The sequence below is a fragment of the Hemicordylus capensis genome, chromosome 3, assembly GCF_027244095.1.
Source record: "Hemicordylus capensis ecotype Gifberg chromosome 3, rHemCap1.1.pri, whole genome shotgun sequence".
NCBI lineage: Eukaryota > Metazoa > Chordata > Lepidosauria > Squamata > Cordylidae > Hemicordylus > Hemicordylus capensis.
Window position 1 is genome coordinate 131,818,104 of NC_069659.1, and position 18,905 is coordinate 131,837,008.

The 18,905-nt window shown below is 45.8% G+C and overlaps 1 protein-coding gene across 1 annotated transcript in view; it reads right to left on the reverse strand.

Annotated features, from left to right (window-relative positions):
• The window catches only part of LOC128351477 (inosine-uridine preferring nucleoside hydrolase-like), a 31,786-nt gene extending 21,085 nt beyond the window's left edge, over positions 1–10,701 (reverse strand). Inside the window, exon 1 of the mRNA XM_053311057.1 lies at positions 10,427–10,701. The gene's annotated coding sequence lies outside the window, so the exon portion shown is untranslated. The remainder of the gene's footprint in view (positions 1–10,426) is intronic.
• Between the last annotated feature and the right edge of the window lie 8,204 nt (positions 10,702–18,905).

The following is an 18,905-nucleotide window of genomic DNA, read 5'->3' on the forward strand; positions in this document are numbered from 1 at the left end:
CCCAGATGATGTGGGAGAGAGTGCAAGGCATCAAAGGCAACAAGGGAGAAAGGTTGGAGTCATTTGAGCAAGCAGGATATCTTTGTGAATCATTTACATAAGTAACATGAATTATTTACATGAACCACCTTTTTATTACACATACACGCCTTGGTCATTCTCAGTGTGAGAGATCATAGTTGGAGTTATAGAAACTGAATGGAGGCAGAAACCACACAGCTACACATGGGGGGGGGTCCAGTTCACCAAGCTCACCACTTCACTTCCACGGTAGTGATTGTGACAATGGCTGGAAAAAGGGCCACAGATAGATAGGGGAAGATGGTGGTGGGGTTAGCAAGCACTGGGGTGGATTTGGGGAATTACTTCATGGAACATTAACAGGGACTTTTTAAGACTCTTGAGAGGCCCAGGGCAGAATGTTCATTTGAGACCCCACCCACTTTCTTCTCTTTGGCTAACATACTGCGCAATATTATGCACACGGTGGACCATTGTATATAATGGCTGCACTGTCACACACCTGTTTGTGCAATTTTTGTGCTTGCACAACAGCTCCCTTGTACAACTGCTCAAACGTTCCACCACATGCAGAGCATTGTGCCGTATGTCAATCACTGCACCCTGTGTCAATGTAAAAACGCCAAATTCTGAAATAACGCTTGATCCTGGCACTATATTTTAACAAATTAGGTTTATTGACTTGAATGAAAAGGATTGATCCAATCATTTCAAAAACTGAAGCAAACTGTGGGTGGGGGCCCCCTCTATGTGTGGGGCCCAAAAAAATTGTCCCCTTTGCCACCCCCAAAAGGCCCTGGACACTAACCATCCTCCTTTCCTTTTCCTCTCCCTTCTCCCCACTCAATTAAAGGCAGCAACAAGATCACAGCAACACCAGCCCACTTTGCAACAGACTGACTGTGGGGAACATAGGAAACTGCCATATACTGAGTCAGACCATTGGTCTATCTAGCTCAGTATTGTCTTCACAGACTGGCAGCGACTTCTCCAAGGTTGCAGGCAGGAATCTCTCTCAGCCCTATCTTGGGAGAAGCCAGGGAGGGAACTTGAAACCTTCTGTTCTTCCCAGAGCGGCTTCATCCCCTGAGGGGAATATCTTGCAGTGCTCACACATCAAGTCTCCCATTCATATGCAACCAGGGCAGACCCTGCTTAGCTATGGGGACAAGTCATGCTTGCGACCAAAAGACCAACTCTCCTCTTGTAAGTTATATTTTACGAGGCACGATTGCGGCAGCGGCACCCACAGGGATTTGAACCATCAGCTTTTCGCACTCTAGGCAAGTCGCTTCCCCGCTGCACCACCGCAGCCGAAGTTGTATGCCCATCAACATTTGATGAGTTTCAGCTGGTTGCATATGCAAAAATGCTTGGAATGAGGGACATTTAGTGTTCTCACCTTTTCTGCCAGGCTTTTAAAAGCAAAAAATCCCAGGCGCAGCTTTCTCCATCACAGCCTTTCCCTGACATGGAAAAGCAATGTCATGGAACCTTCATCAGCCAGTTCTCTGTTGTGGAGTTGTTATGCAGGAGCTTTGCCAGAAAAGCAGTGGCAACTCCAGTGGTGTTATGGAACTAAACTTGATATTTGCTTGACACATTTTAATACTGAGTAGTAGTATTACTGGGACAGTGATGGGGTATAAAAGAGAAAGGGACTTTTAATGTGTTCTCTGCTTTGAAGATCTGGCAATTTGCACTGAGTTGGTATTAATGGCACATTTTCATAACCTCATTCATTTTGATAGGATTAACATTTGTGCTTTTGTTCCAATTTGACAACTTGATCCAAAATATTGTTGCATGCTTACCACTTACCAAGCCAGTGAGAACTACCAGGGGCAGTATATGGAAACATTTAGAGGTTCATTCTGTTAGGCAGCAGGAGAAAATGATTCTGCAAATTCAGAAGTAGGGGAAAGGAATGAATTAACAGTTATAGTGGGAGTGTTTTTAGTATGATACATTGGAAAGGAAAGTAATGTGGTTTTTGAGGCTGAGTTCAGTATAGCAACAAAGATATTATCAATGGTTTAGTTTTTAAGGTTGCCATCTCTCACAGATTTCTGGGTAGTGCCCAGATTTTAAGCAAGTTGCCCAGATTGCTTAGCCTGCCCAGATTTGCCTTAATTCCCAGATCTCTCTCTCTCTCTCTCTCTTTTAAAGCAGCTAAGCTCTAGCCCTTGTAAAATGGAGTTATGGAGCAAAACATGCAGTCACTATTCTGCTCAACCACTGGAATTTCAGTAACGCAGGTAAAACACAGGTAGGTATGTGCACGGAACCAGTTCCATGCACTCCTGGTAGGGGGGTTTCTGTAAGGGGCAGGGGAGGTGCTGTCTACCTGCCAGCCCCCACCCTGCCGCTCCCCCCCCCGCCGCCAGCATTCTCATAAACAGCGAGTGTGTGAGACTGCAGCGTCCATCTCTGCGCCCCGGTCAACACTGCCACAGAAGCGGCTGCCGCACGTGTGCACTGTGCACACGCGCTTTGGGCATTTCTGTGGCGACGCTGACTGGGGCACAAGAAGGGATACTGCAGTCCCACATGCCCGCTTTTTACAAGAGCGCAGGTGAGGGGCAAGTGACGGGGCGTGGCAGGTAGGCAGCGCCTCCCCTGCCCCTTAAAGAAACCGCATCCCTGCCCTCCGAACCTGCTCAAACACTGGTCCACAGAACCAGTTCAGTGCACCTAGAATGGAGTGCGGAACGGTTCCATGCACATCCTTAAGCACAGGAGTCTGGCTGGGAGAGATTCACAAGTACAGCAGTAATCCCCAGAGGAGTATTGCTTTTGCTTTTTATCAGCAGGGGATCTCTATAGGGCAGTTGAGAGGATAGCTTGATTTTTTTTATTTATTTATTTATTTATTTATTTATTTATTTAACATATTTTTATACCGCCCAAAACTTACGTCTCTGGGTGGTTTACAAAGATTAAAAAGTAAAACATTAATTAAAAACAAAAACAGAAAATTTAAAAGCAAGAAATTTAAAACACAGTTTAAAACTTTAAAACAATATTCTAAAAACAACACTAAAACAATCAAAACAATATCAGTTAAAAGCCTGGGTGAACAGATGTGTCTTTAAAGACTTTTAAAAAGCTGTCAGAGATGGGGAGGCTCTTATTTCATTAGGGAGCGCATTCCAAAGCCTCAGGGCAGCAACGGAGAAGGCCTGTCCCTGAGAAGCCACCAGACGAGCCGGTGGCAAATGCAGACAGACCTCTCCTGATGATCTCAATGGGCGGTGGGGTTCATAATGAAGAAGACGTTCTCGTAAATACCCAGGGCCCAAGCCGTTTAGGGCTTTATAGGTTATGACCAACACCTTGTATTTTGCCCGGAAACATATCGGCAGCCAGTGTAACTCCTTCAATACAGGAGTAATATGGTCTCTCCTAGATGACCCAGAGACCAGCCTGGCTGCTGCATTCTAGATCAACTGTAGTTTCTGGACAACGTACAAGGGCAGCCCCACATAGAGCGCATTGCAGTAATCCAGTCTGGAGGTTACCAGCAGATGTACCACTGTTTTGAGGTCGTCTATCTCAAGAAACGGACGCAGCTGGCGTATCAGCCGAAGCTGATAGAAGGCACTTCTGGCCACTGACTCAACCTGGGACACCAAGGAGAGACTTGGATCCAGAAGCACCCCTAGACTGCGTACCTGTTCCTTCTGGGGAAGTGTAACCCCATCCAGAACAGGCAGATCAGAATCGTCTCTCGAGTTCCGACCCTGTACAATGAGTATCTCCGTCTTATCTGGATTCAGTCTCAGTTTGTTATCCCTCATCCAGCCCATTACCGCCTCCAGGCAGGCATTTAGGGAGGTTATGCCCTCTCCCGATGATGCTGACATGGAGAAATAGATTTGGGTGTAATCAGCATACTGATAACACCCTGCACCAAATCTCCTGATGATCTCTCCTAGCGGTTTCATGTAGATGTTAAACAACATCGGAGACAATATGGAGCCCTGAGGGACACCATACAAAAGTTCAGATTTTGAAGAACAACAGTCTCCAAGGGACACCATCTAGAACCTGCCTGAGAGGTAGGAGTGGAACCACTGCACAGCAGTGCCTCCCACCCCCAACCCCCTCAGACGCTCCAGAAGGATACTATGGTTGATAGTATCTAAAGCCGCCGAGAGGTCCAAAAGGACCAACAGAGAAACACTTCCTCTGTCAATTCCCTATTGGAGATCATCCATCAGGCCGACCAAGGCAGTCTCCACCCCATAGCCAGCCCGAAAGCCAGTTTGAAATGGGTCTATATAATCCATTTCCTCCAAGACCGCCTGGAGCTGGGAGGCCACCACCCTCTCAATTACCTTGCCCAGCCACGGAAGGTTGGAGACAGGCCTGTAGTTACTCAGCTCTGAGGGATCCAAGGTAGGCTTCTTTAGAAGCGGTCTAATAATTGCCTCCTTAAGACTAGGAGGCATCTTACCTTCCCTCAGAGACGTATTTATGATCTCTACCAGGCCTTCTACAACAACCGCCCTGCCAGATAGTATAAGCCATGTCGGGCAAGGGTCAACAGGACAGGTGGTGGACCACACCATTCCAATCAGCTTGTCTACATCCTCAGGAGTCACAAACTGGAACTGATCCAACCTAACCACATAAGAGGAGTCGCTGGATGCCTCCACATCAGATACTGAAGTAAGTGTGGAGACGAAATCCAAGTTGGCCCGAATACGAGAGATTTCCCCCACAAATAAATCATCACAGCGGGTAATCAATGGTTCCAAATTCTGATTCAAGGGAGGATGGGCACATACTAGCCCTCTCACAAACCTGAACAACTCCGCCGGACATGAACTTGCGGATGCAATACGGGTAGAAAAGAATCGCTTCTTTGCCACACGTATCACCTGAGCATAGGTCTTCAAGTGAGCTCTATGTTGCAATCTATAGGATTCAAGCCGAGTCTTTCTCCACCTGCACTCCAGTCGTCTACCCCGCCGCTTCAGCACCTGTAGTTCTTCCGTATACCAAGGGGCCAGTTTTGAAGTGGGTCAGAGAGGACGCTTAGGAGCGATCATGTCTACCACCCCGGTGAGTCTGCTGTTCCAATACTCCACCAGGACATCAACCGGATCGCTGGCAGAGCCAGCACTTAATCCCTCCAAGGGTTCTTGAAATCCTATGGGATCCAATAACCTTCTCGGGCGGATCATCCTAATAGGTCCCTCACCCCTGTGAAGGTGGGGTGTGACTGTGAGTCCAACTTTAACCAGATGGTGGTCCGTCCATGACAATGGGGAAATCACACGAGTCCCCACCCACGGAACACCACCCTGATCAGAGTGAAAGACCAAATCAAGCGTGTGACCTGAAATGTGTGTCGGTCCCGAGACCACCTGAGATAGGCCCATAGTTGTCATGGCTGCTATGAACTCCTGAGCCGCCCCGGACAAATTGGTCCCGAAATGAACATTGAAGTCCCCCAGCACCACAAGCCTGGGCAACTCCAACACCAAGGCCGAGACCAAGTCTGTCAGCTCAGTTAGGGGCTCTGTTGAGCAGCGGTGCATCCGGTACACCAACAGAAGCCCCAGTCTATCCCTGGTCCCCAAACTTAAGTACACACATTCGATATGGTCTGACACTCTAACAGGGATCCTGGTAAGGGAGATTTAATTCTTATAGACCACAGCCACTCCACCTCCCCAACCCCGGTCCCTCACCCGCTCCTCAACAGAGGACCCTGGAGGGAGAAGCTGGGACCACACTGGGCCCCCAGCCAGGTCTCTGTAATACATACCAGGTCGGCACCTTCATCCAGAACCAGGGTGGATTTGATTTAAATCAAACTGATTTAAATCACGATTTCAATCACTAGCAGGGTGGATAAAAATAAAAAAAATCTGATTTAAATAAAAAAAATCCGATTTAAATCAAAAAAATTGGATTTTTAAAATTTAAATTGGATTTTTGATTTAAATCAGATTTTTTTTTATTTAAATCAGATTTTTTTATTTTTATCCACCCTGCTAGTGATTTAAATCGTGATTTAAATCGTGATTTAAATCAGTTTGATTTAAATCAAATCCACCCTGTCCAGAACCAAATCATGGATGGTTTCTGATTTGTTATGGACCGACCTGGCATTACAGAGGAGCAAGGTGAGGTTCCATGGGTGGTCGGCACTGGTGAAAGAGCCGGCAGGACAGCAGGAAGAGGAAACAGCTAGTAAATTTCTATCAGGGTGGATTTGATTTAAATCAAACTGATTTAAATCACGATTTAAATCACTAGCAGGGTGGATAAAAAAAAAATCTGATGTAAATAAAAAAAACTGATTTAAATAAAAAATCCAATTTAAATTAAAAAAATCGGATTTTTTGGATTTAAATCGGATTTTTTGGATTTAAATCGGATTTTTTGGATTTTTATCCACCCTGCTAGTGATTTAAGTCGAATCCACCCTGATTTCTATGTTCCCTTCCCCTGTAACAGCCTGCTGACCTGCCAACGTTATTTCTTCTGTTCCCCACCACCACCAGAATGGCTACCCCACAGTCAGTGGACACGCCCCCTGTCTCCCCATCTCCAGGTAAGCCCAGACACATTCTAAAAGATCCTCACCCAGGACTAATTAAAAAGCCCCTTTATTAAATGCCTCCCACCTACAAATACCTGAGCCAAGAGGCCTGGCCCACACCCTCACGGTCCCCCAAAGTGGCTACCCCAAAGGGGCGACCCCCTTTGGTGTCGCCCCGCTGCTGGTGGGCCCGCCGCCACAGGCAGCGTTCCTATATAGGGCCAGAGAGAGCCTCTCTGGTCAGCTGACAAGCAGGAACTGCTGACTCACTCCTGGCCCCGATCCAGCAAAGCAGCCACTGCCAAAGGCCACAGTTCAAGCAGGGGTCTGGCAGGTGGACTCGCCTTCTCCCTCTCCTGCAGGCAGATGTTCAGTAATGCAGCAGCAGCAGCAACAGCCAGCCCACACCAGTCTCTCACTCTGGGGGGCTGTCTGGGAAGCAGGTGGACTCTCCCAAGTAGGGATCTGCCTGGTCCGGAGCAGTCCGGACCGGCACCGAAGGGGGGCCTTTCTTTAAGGGCGGGGAGGGCTTACTTATCCCTCCTGCCTCTTTGCCCCCTCCAGCGCCCGTATTTTACCGAGTAATTGGGGCGCTGGAAACCAGCCACCCCCGCCGCGAGCAGATTAGGGCCAAAGCTACTACTGCCGCCATCGCCCGCCCACCCTCCCTCCCTCCCAGCCGCCCGCCCAAGTCCTCACCAGAAGTTGTTTTTAAAAAAGAGAGGAGCTCGCGAACAGAGCTCCTCTCTCTGCAAAGTCCCGGATGCTACTGAGGCTTTGCGCGCGCGCCACAAAGGACGCCTGGGAGTTCCGCCGGAGGCCCGGTCTACCCGCCGGGACGAGGCCGTCTACCCAGCCTCATCCTGGAGGGTAGACCGGGCCTCCGGCGGAACTCCCAGGTGTCCTTTGCGGCGCGCGCAAAGCCTCAGTAGCATCCAGGACTTTGCAGAGAGAGGAGCTCTGTTCACGAGTTCCTCTCTTTTTTTAAAACAACATCTGGTGAGGACTCGGGCGGGCGGCTGGGAGGGAGGGCGGGCGGGCGACGGCAGCAGTAGTAGCTTTGGCCCTAATCTGCTCGCGGGGGGGGGGGGGCGGGGGCAGCTGGTTTCCAGCGCCCCAATTACTCGGTAAAATACGGGCGCTGGAGGGGGCAAAGAGGTGGGAGGGGTAAGTAAGCCCTCCCCACCCTTAAAGAAAGACCCCCCCACCCGGACCCGAACCAGCCAGGTCCGAACCAGACCGGACAGTTCGGAGGCCTTTAGAATGGCCTCCGGACCGGTTCGGACACACCCCTACTCCCAAGGCTGCCGGGCTTCTAACAGTTATTTAGGTCAGTTATTTTGACCTAAATAACTGGCTATCTCTGTGTTATACTGTTTAATGTTTTTGGCTTATATCCATTCCATGCATGCCTATTTAGAAGTAAGTACCATGAGTTTCAATCAGATTTTCTCCCAAGTAAATGTGTATAAGATTTCAGCCTTAACTAAAAAGCTGTGTATTTTTTATTCTATTGCTGCTATTATTATTTCAAACTTAGTGTAGTCTTCATTTATTTTTCTATAGATATTATTTTGGTTTTGTGTTTTTTTAATTTTGCTTTAAGCCACCATGAATTCTGCCCCCTGCTCTTTTCCAGGCTATTCTTGTATTCTAAATCAAAAGGAGTCATTTCGGAGTTAAATTTTATGTTCAGGTTGCAAATGGTGACCATGATAGCTTAAGCATGAAAGCCTTCATCTCTAATACCACTTTTGTAGGGTCAATTGTAGAATTTAGTGATGATGAAATGCACTCAGCACAGCTCCTCAGCATGAGCTTTGATTTGGAATCTTCAGCAATCTTACCTAGTATCGTTCCCTTCACCAATAAATAGCATATTTAAACCAAGTGGTTTAAACCAATACAGCATATTTATTTATTCACCAATAAATAGCATATTCAGGTGGTGGAAAATGGAGTGGGGTGGTAGTTTGCAGTTGGTGACAGCGCTACACATGGCTTATTAGACAAGGTTAAAAACTGAACTTGTAAAATAGAAAGTGTTGAGATATAAAGTCTGGGTGTTTAATGCTCACATAAATGGTCAGGAAAAGAGATCCTCCCCAACTATTAGAAGGCAATACTGCCTACAGAGCAAATACAAGCCGTCTGGACAGTGCATCAACTAATTTGCAAAAATTACACAATATGAACATTATTACATGAAGAGCCCCTGGTGGCGCAGTGGTAAAACTGCCGCCCTGTAACCAGAAGGTTACAAGTTCGATCCTGACCAGGGGCTCAAGGTTGACTCAGCCTTCCATCCTTCATCCTTCCAAGGTCGGTAAAATGAGTACCCAGAATGTTGGGGGCAATATGCTAAATCATTGTAAACCGCTTAGAGAGCTCTGGCTATAGAGTGGTATATAAATGTAAGTGCTAAGTGCTATTATCTGCAAGGTAATCTGCATAACATGCAATTCAGCTCACAAGTAATTTGCATATTATGCAAATTGGGGTGTCCGGATTTGGAGCACTTGAATATGGCAACCCTGTTAGTTCATGTCTCATCAACTTTTTCTCGAGGCTGTGTTATGTTTTCATTATCGTATTATTTTGTAAAAAATTTCTGTAAGATATTCTGAAGGCTTCTATGAGTGAACAAACAGCCTAAAAATACTGGACAACATCCAAACTAAGGTTATGATGACCAAGTCCCATTGAAAATAATAGGACTTAAGTCAGTCATGACTAATTTGTCTCATTGATTTTAACGGTGCTTAGTCATGACTAACTGGTTAACCACCATCAGTTAAACTTTGGAAATTCAAAAGAGCAAAACAGTACAATATATATACGCTACTTGCATGGTGAAACTTTTACAAACAAGCTATATTTTTAAAAATGTACAAAGTTTTATCTAGACTGTTTGGAAGGTAAATTATGAGTATGATGAAAATCTGCTTCTAATCTACCCACTATGACTTGACCTATGGAATCACCTAGTGGGACCTGAATTTGTAAAAACACAGCTCTACCTAACTTTGTTTTCCTTTGGAGGAGTGAGAACAAGCGTACGAGTGAGAACAAGCGTTTTCCTTTGGAGGAGTGAGAACAACATCCCCTCAAGCTGGGGCAAGGATGGCGTGCACTATCAACATAGTCCAGCAAATTTCAACGTTACCTCCCATTGAGTAAACACTAACCAACCACCATCCTGCCCTACTAATAAGCACGCGTCCTCGCAAGGGAATTGCTGGTCAGCCCTAACTAGGGTTGCCATGTCCCCCGGAACGTAGGGTAGCCCCCGGATTTTGGCTCCTCCCCTGGCTGATCAATTCCACACAGGTTTACACGGTTTTCAAATGCGCTGCGCAGATTTTACTCCTGATCACATGGGAGGGCAGAGAAGGAGGAAAAAGTATACAAACCCGCCATAAATAAATAAAGAATGCAAATTAGCCCCATAATTTGCATATTATGCAAAACTGTGCAAATTATTATGCAAACCCGGCCACCAGAATTTGAAAATCTTCAATATGGCAACCCTAGCCCTAACAATATCTCAATATCTAGGCCATGGGTGCTCTGACGAGTTTGAGGGGCAAGGAATGAGCAGCTACAAAGCGGGGGTGATCATGGAACGGCCAATATCAACGCGCATGAGCAACAGCTGCAAAACATTTTCGGGCACCGCCGTGCTGACCGAGATTCTAAGCCAGCCTGATGTGGTTTTAATTTCATTTTATTGCACTCCTGAGCACCTAGCCAGGGAAACCAGTCAGCAGAAGCCCCAGAGCGGGGCGGACGCGTCACAGGCACCACGCGGGAGAACTGCCGCCCACAAATTGGCCGCTTTCTAACCTGGGCGCGGGGCTCTACAGCCAGACGTTTTCCGCGAGAGTCCTCCTTTCCACAGCGCCCCCAGCTCCGTCTTCTACCTGCTTTACCACAGAGGCTGTTGCTGCGGCTTTCCCCGTTCGCCTCGCCTCTCTCCCGGAGGACGGGAAAAGGTCTCGCCACGCACTCAGGCCAGGTGACCAATCAAGGGCGCCCTCTACCCGGATACGCCTGCCCGCGCTCCCTGAAGAGCCGACTCCGGCAGACGAAGGAGGAGGACTGGAGGTCTAATCGGCGCGGGTTGCCATGGCAGCCGCGTTCTAATCGCCCGCCGGGCTTGCGCAGGCACCCTATTCACCGTCCTTCTCTGAGCAGCGGGGGGGGGGGGGGGCGAGGAGCCAACTTGGGGACGGGTGCCTTGAGCGGGGTGGTGGTAGGCTGCCTGTAAAGATGGCGGGACAGGGGTGTAACGAGGCTGGAGTGGGCCCACAGACAAAAAATTTAAAATGGGCCCCGCGGATACACACACACGCTTCACATGTGACTTGCCTCTGGGGGGCCCCCAGGCAGCCACCTCCCCTTGCCTAATAGTAGTTATGCCTCTGTGGCGGGAGGCTGGCAGGTTAAGTACCCCAGTGGAAAGAGGCCATAAGGAGCACCTGTTGGATCGCTACCTGTAATGCCACAGCAGCAGCCATGCTTTCCCGTGTATGCAATCTGCCATGGTTTTTTATACTCTAGATCCTAGCATAAAAAAACCCAGTCTAGATGGTAGCCTTAATTGTCTGCCAGTCATCCTGACGACACTGCAAGAAGCAGCCACTGCTGCATTTTAACAATGAGGACTAATGGCTGTTTCCTGTGGTAGATAATGAGTATAGACAGCAGGCTAATGAGTATAGACAGCATTTTTCACACCCGGCTTTTAGTTTACATCTCTGGAACTGAGGTGCACATTCACATATTGCCCAAAGCCCCTACAAGCTATAAGGGGTCACTTCAGACACAATTCGGGTTTTTCATCCCACTTTAGAGTGTAGCCTGGTTTATATCAGGAGTTTTAAAAAATCCACTTTTTAAGTCGTCTTTTTTTTTCTTTTTCTTTTTTTGGAGGGGGAGCAACTTGAAATTCACATTAAAGCCTTGCACAAAACCTGTGGTAAAGCCTGCTGTCTGGGAAAGCTGAGTTCAGAAATGGTAAGAGTAGATTGTACTTCCTATCTGTACCATGCATTTGAAGGGCCTGTAGCCAGGTTCACTTTGAAAATGAACACAGGTATAGTTAGTCACACAAACACATGTACCTGTGTACAGACAGCTGTACACTCTTACAGCATAATGCCTGAATCGGGCTATACGGTACTGTGATTTTGATACTAGTATGCATACAACATGAACTTGCAGTGAAATTGGCATGCATAAACAGCTTGGCACCCAGTGATGTGCACTCTTAAGACATCATACACATGCTCCAGCTTCAGACGGAGTGGTTGTGGTTCTGATTTGAACAGAATATATCTACTGCAGTGATCGCTGTTTTTCAGGCAGGACTCGTTTGGCAAAATCCCTCATTTTGAAAACCATTTCCCACTGCACTGACCTCCGTGCACTGCTGTTTTCCCCATTCTGTGGAAGCCCCTTGAAGAGGAACAAAGCCCTGTCAAGGCCCAGCACACCCTTGGAAGGCACACACAAAGTCAGCACCAGCTCTCTCCCTCACTGTCCACTTGGCTGTAGCCAGGGTTGATACTGGAGGGAAGAGACAAGGGATGGGAGAGAGCTGCTGTTGGTGCATTAGTGCAGAGGAGAGGTCAGCTGGCTCCACCAGGGTTAGATTACACACACTGCCTCATGCTGTGCAAACAGCCAACAACAGTGGTGCACCCCAGCAACTGAGACAGTCAGCGAGGAGGGAAAGGGGTGGGCAATGCAAGGGCAAGGAAAGGACTTGCAAGGTGGAGCCAGTGAGGGGGCAGAGTGCTCAGGGTGTGTGGGGGCGGGGGGCAATTCAAAATGGAGTGGCAGTAGCAGACAGGCAAGGCGATGCCTGCCCGGGGGCGGGGGCAGTGAAACGCCTGCACATGCCACTCCATGGTGTTCTTGCTGCTGAGGACGTTGCCTCACCTAGCCTCATAGGGGAGTTGCCTCTTGTTTACAGTTCTAGTTCTTGTTTACAGTGAAACATTCCAGCTACCCCATCTTAGCTTCAAGGCATCCAGCATGCCATACGTACATTGTGCCCCTCAACTGTAGTCAACATGTATTTTCCTCAGTGGTTCTCTGGGCAATTTTAATGTCCTATAGTATTCTACCCTATCTCCCTTTACAGTAGGTGACATGGATCACTTATACCCTCATCCTTTTAGGATTGATCGTTGTGGGCATATTTAGCCTTTTAAGATCTTCCTTCACTTTTCATGTTCATAATGAAATTGGGCTGTAGGGTACAGTTAGTGTCTGGATCATTTCTTCGTTTGACAAAAATTACCCTGCCTAGCTACCTCTGACAATTGGGGGAGGGATCTAAACAAGCATTCAGTCAAAGTCCCTGTTCATCCATTACTTTGTGACAGGATTGTTTTGATCCAGCTTAAAAAAACAAACGAACAAACATCTAGAGCTGAAACTACACTTCCGAAGAGTACATAAGTTGGTTTCTGGCAGCTGAGTGGTAGGTGTGCCACTGCATGATCATTATTCATGCTTTTTTAAAATGTTAGCCTGGATACTCTCTCACCCAGCTCTACCTTGGCAACCTTACAGCAAAACTATTTCATATGCTGCAAATGCAAGAGTATCCCTGGCCCAAGGATAGGGACAGAAGGAATATGGGCGAGCTCGAGGTCATGGTAGGGCTAGGGCTCTGCATCGAATCCTGATGAATCTGCAGGATTCTCCCCACCATCGCTCACAGTACCAGCACAGAGGACCTTCTAGAAATTGGAGCATGCAAAGATGCCTGGAGGGCCCATAGGGGCATCTAGGAACTGTTGTTTCTTCACATGCTATCCCATGAGAATCATGCTGGGAGGAATAAAGTTGCCAGATGCTCTTGCCCAGCTGAATTCATTCATTCAGTTTCTATACCGCCCTTCCATAAATGGCTCAAGGTGGTTTACACAGAGAAATAACAAATAAATAAGATGGATCCCTGTCCCCAAAGGGCTCACAATCTAAAAAGAAACATAAGATAGACACCAGCAACAGTCACTGGAGGTACTGTGCTGGGGGTGGATAGGGCCAGTTACTCTCCCCCTGCTAAATAAAGAGAATCACCACATTAAAAGGTGCCTCTTTGCCAAGTTAGCAGGGGTTGCCTTCCTGGCACCCCCACATGCTCCAGTTCAAGCCTTCTGGCGCTGAAAATGTGAGGAACTGCTTGAATATGGCCACACTGAGAGTGACCAGCTATTCACACCTCTGATATATCACTGCACATGCTGAGTACAAAGAATTACTACAGTACAAAGAATTAAGCTGAGTACAAAGAATTAAGAGAAAACTATGAAAATGTTCTTTGCTATATGGGAATCAGAATTTGCAGCAGTTGTCACTAAAATGAGCAAATATTGATTTTAAACAACCCTTGGAGCCCAAAATTAGATTGGCAGTCTCAAACAAAGTGCAGATTTGAAAACCTAATAAGTAGGAGCAATGAAACCCCTTCCCATTGAAAAAGCAATGCACTTTATTGCTCTCCACATTCAAATCAGTACCTTTAGTTATGAGGAGGAGGACATATATATATTATTATAGGGATATATTATAATATCAAAAAGTTTGAGAATCCCTGTATTAAATCAATCCTAGGTTGAATGAAGAATTTCCAGATAGAGAACTCACTTTTGAAATTGATTATGCAGCACAAGTGATACTATGTTCATTAATGACACTCTGTCTCAAATTACAGATCTCTAGTGCATAGAAACATAGGAAGTTGCCATATATGGAGTCAGACCATTGGTCCATCTAGCTTAGTTTTGTCTTCACAGACTGGCAGCTGCTTATCTAAGGTTGCAGGTAGGAATCTCTCAGCCCTATCTTGGTGAAGTCAGGGAGGGAATTTGAAACCTTCTACTCTTCCCAGAGGAGCTCCATCTCCTGAAGTGAATATCTTACAGTGCTCACCCTTCTAGTCTCCCATTCATATGCAACCAGGGCAGACTCTGCTTCGCTAAAGGGACAAGTCATGCTTGCTACCACAAGACCAGCTCTCCTCTCTTGAGAACATTCTAGCAGGAGCCCTATTCAGACACTGTGTTCAAGACACAAACTCATTTGAGTGTACTGTACCCAGGTTCACTTTTAAAATGAATATGATCATTCATACAAAAGCATGTACATGGGTACAGACACCTGTATGCAGGTACAACATAATATCTGAATAGGACTAGGGTTTAAGACTAGGGTCTTCGTATTAGAAGACCTCAACATTTTATAACAATCTGGGAGCTGATGGGGCCCAGAAACCTTTAAAATATATTTAACCCACAACTCCTGTAGTATCGTTTTTATTATTTACTTTTAACATTTAACTATTGTGAATATCACTAGAGTGGAGAACAAAATGTTAACACAATCTATAAAATAGCAACAACAACAGTAGTAGCAGCAGCAGCAGCTAATAATTCTAATCCTGTATGCATTGTACTCATAGTTTTAAGTGCTGAGAAAAAACAATTTCTGCTCCACATATTTATCAAATCATTTAAAACTACAAATTGTATTTTCAGAGACAAAAGATCCTAGCAACTACACTGTGCCAGAACTGAACATTTCTGCACTGAAAGTGACAGTGTATTCCTCCTTTCAGCACTTTAGTAATTTCTTCACAGCTGCTTACATTCCTGTATCCTTACCTGTTATGTTCTGAAATTTGCTACCTTCTGGTTCAAAGGAGCACTAACTGAATGAATACACCTTTTAACTGTGTCCAAGTTAATGTGTACCTAGTTTATCGTTGACCTAATAAGGAAATGATTGCAGTACAGAAACCACTGGAGTGAAGAAATCATGGATGGAAATAAATGAAAAAATGTTCTGATAAGAACTAATCTGTCTACTTTCCTTTCACTATTAAACCTAATTAATAGTGTCCCCTGCTAACTTGGCAAAGAGGCACCTTTTAATGTGGTGATTCTCTTTATATAGCGGGGGAGAGTAACTGGCCCTATCCACCTCCAGCACAGTATCTCCAGTGACTGTTGCTGGTGTCTAATGTTTCTTTTTAGATTGTGAGCCCTTTGGGGACAGGGGTCCATCTTATTTATTATTTCTCTGTGTAAACCTCCCTGAGCCATTTTTGGAAAGGTAGTATGGAAATAGAATAAATAAATTGAGAATTACCATCTTCACAAGTTAGCTCACTTCTGTCTCAAACATTCACATATCTACCATCTTGAACTGGGGTGGATGACATCATCAAAAACTATACCGTTGCAGTGTGTCACTCACTGCAACTGTATCAAATTTGGTTCAAATTGATTAGACAATCCACAGGTTAGACCACTTGCACCTCAAATGTTTACACATCTGCCATCTTGAATCGGGGTGGATGACATCATTACAAACAATGCCATTGAGGTGTTCCTACAGCTGAGGAAAGTTTGGCTCATATTGGTCCATGCATTGCAAAGTTGATAGGGGAGAAAGACAGACACACACATGTTCTTTCATAAATGTACTTTCCTTAAGGAATGTAGGCTAAAAGCCCTAGGGCTAAGCTACATGTCATGCAGTAGATCCACAACTGGATCTTTAGAATTCTTTTGTATGTGTGCTGAAATGCAATGAAAATACCACAGCTTAATAGATCACGTCTCCACAAATTCAACAGAACCAATATAGATGTACTTAAGTATACTTTTTCTCCTCTCGGATGTGAGGGAGCAGGCAAACCAGAAAGGAAAAAGGGATAGAGCACCCAAATAACAGTAAAGAAAGACAAAAACAAAATGAAAACCAAGGACCTTTTCTCCATTGGGATCAGCTTCATCAGTCCAAGTGAACTAGTTCAAGGGCAGATGGCCTCCATTGCTGTCTAGGTACTACCACTTGAAAGCGATCTCAGTGGGATTTCTAATGGGTTTTCCTTGAGCAGCAGAGCCACCTACCCTAGCACAAAATGTTTTTGAAAGTCCCCATCAGTTTCAAAAGCAGCTTGCCATTTGGCATGGGAGACTATTTGCTTGAGAAATAAAAAGTGCAAAGGCTCCTTGGGAACTAGTTGTGTGCTTTTGTGGAACCCTGCCCTCATTTTTTAATACGTCTTTCCAGTATCTATAAATAATATGGGACCAAACAACATCTTACTATTCTATTTCCCTTGCAAACCACAAAAGAATTTGGCTCATTCAGGGTCACAGTTTAAGTGGGTGGTGCTCCAGAAAGAATTGTGCCATGCGGCAGAAATAATTTTGAGAGCATCGCAAAATTATTTCTGCCACAATAATTTTGAGAAGCTCTGCACCAGTATGAAGATGATTATCATGAATATTTATATACCACTTTTCAACAAAAGTTCCCAGAGATAGCTAAAATGGGTCCCTGTCCCCAAAGGGCTTACAGTCTTAAAAAAAGAACATAAGATAGACACCAACAACAGCCACTGGAAAGATGCTGTGCTGGGGATGGATGGGGCAGTTGCTCTCCTCCTGCTAAATAAAAAGAATCTTCACTATTAAAAGGTGCCTCTTTGCTCAGTTAACAGGGATATAGTAGGTCATTATATCTGACCTATCCCTTTCTTAATGTCAGTGCACAGCTAATTTTTGTACTACAGAACATGCAAGATGTTAATAAAGTTAATGGCTGACATCCTAAGTAAGCATTGGTTGAAGGATGTTGCGCAAACACAAAGCTTTTGCATTAGCTAGCTGAGCCAAGTCTGGAATTTGTGTTACAAACTAGTGTGTTGCAGTTGCATGACTGCAACACACCTCCTTTGTTGTAAAGGGAACTTTTCTGCAAGAGTGCTATAGAGCAACTCCACAACCCAGTCACCCCTTTCATCCATGTGATCTTCTTGCACTAATGCAACTGTGCTAGTCAAGATGTCAGCCACAGTTTTAAAACAATTTTTACACTAAACCAAAATGTTGAGTTAAAACAGTCAGTATTACAATTATATTATATTCAGCACTTCTGTCTTGTTTCCTAGTGTAAGAAAATGGCAAACACAACAAATGGTTAATAGATGGTGTGATCAGGATCTTGGCAAGAAGCAGAGTTCCCTCCAACAGGGATTCTCAGATGTTGTTGACTACAACTCCCATAACCTCCAAGCAAAAGCCATTGCAGCTGGGGATCCTGGGATTTGTAGTCAACAACATCTGGGGATCCCTGTTAGAGGGAACACTTGTGAGGAGCTCTGTTGGATGTTATCCACCCCCTGCCTCTTTATATTTCCCTTTCTTTTTGGTCCTTGCTGTCACCACCTCCTCAACACCCCAGTAATGAGGACCTAGCCATCTTAGGGTTTGATTCATTAGGAATCAGCAGCCTCAGCTTCTCATCTACACAGGGCAAGGCATAGACAACACCCCTTTGTATTCAGGTTTCTGGAAAAACTGCATGAGTCAAAACAGGCACATGGGATGAGAAACACTCTTCAAAGCATTTATACACACTACTAACCCCACACAATCAATATAATGCCCTCTCCCCATTTTATTACAAGGTTAGGAACAAGGATTGGAGTAGAGGGAAAAGACCAGGCAAATGAGAAAGTAAAAACTTTAAATTAGCTTCTAGCCTAACAGATCTAATTTATAGGAGTACTTCCTGGTTACAGGCCAGCTTGACCAAGGATAGACAAACAGGGCTGGCTGCAGGAGGGGAAACAATGTGGTGGGCCAGGTGGGAGAAGTGTGACTTCACCAAACCAGGCTGGAGTAAGTGGGACCAGTGTTATATTTACAACCAATGACATCCCTCAGATTCACAGAGCTAGGAACACAGTTGCTTGGAAGGAATCAACCCTATTGGTGGCTTATAATTGCTGGACGAGGCTCTTGGGGTCTCCCACTTACGTCCCCAAACAAAAAGGGCTGAAAGGAAGGTCAACACATAGTGGGCCTGGCAAACAAAAGCTAAATCTCTGTGCTTGGTTTTTGCAGGTGATGCTGTGTAAGCAAACAGGAGCAAACAGGAGGCAGGAGGAGGAGAGTGCAGTGCAGCTGCCAGCACTGGTAGTGCACACTAATGAAAAGGCTGAGGTTTGTAGTGCACGTGCACTACCAGACACTACTGTAGCTATGCCCATGGACTCACTCAACACCAGTTCGTATACAGTCATCCCTTGCCTACCGCGACGGTTCCATTCCGGGAAAACCTCACGGTTGGTGAATTTGCGGTTGGAGTGACAACACAATTGGAAATGGGGTTAGAGGAATTGCGACCAAAAAAACAAGGTAAAAAGCAGGAAAAATCTCCCCTAGCCCACCCACCCCCCATCACCCCAACAGGGGCGGCTTAAGCTTTAAAGAGCTTTGAATGGGGGGAG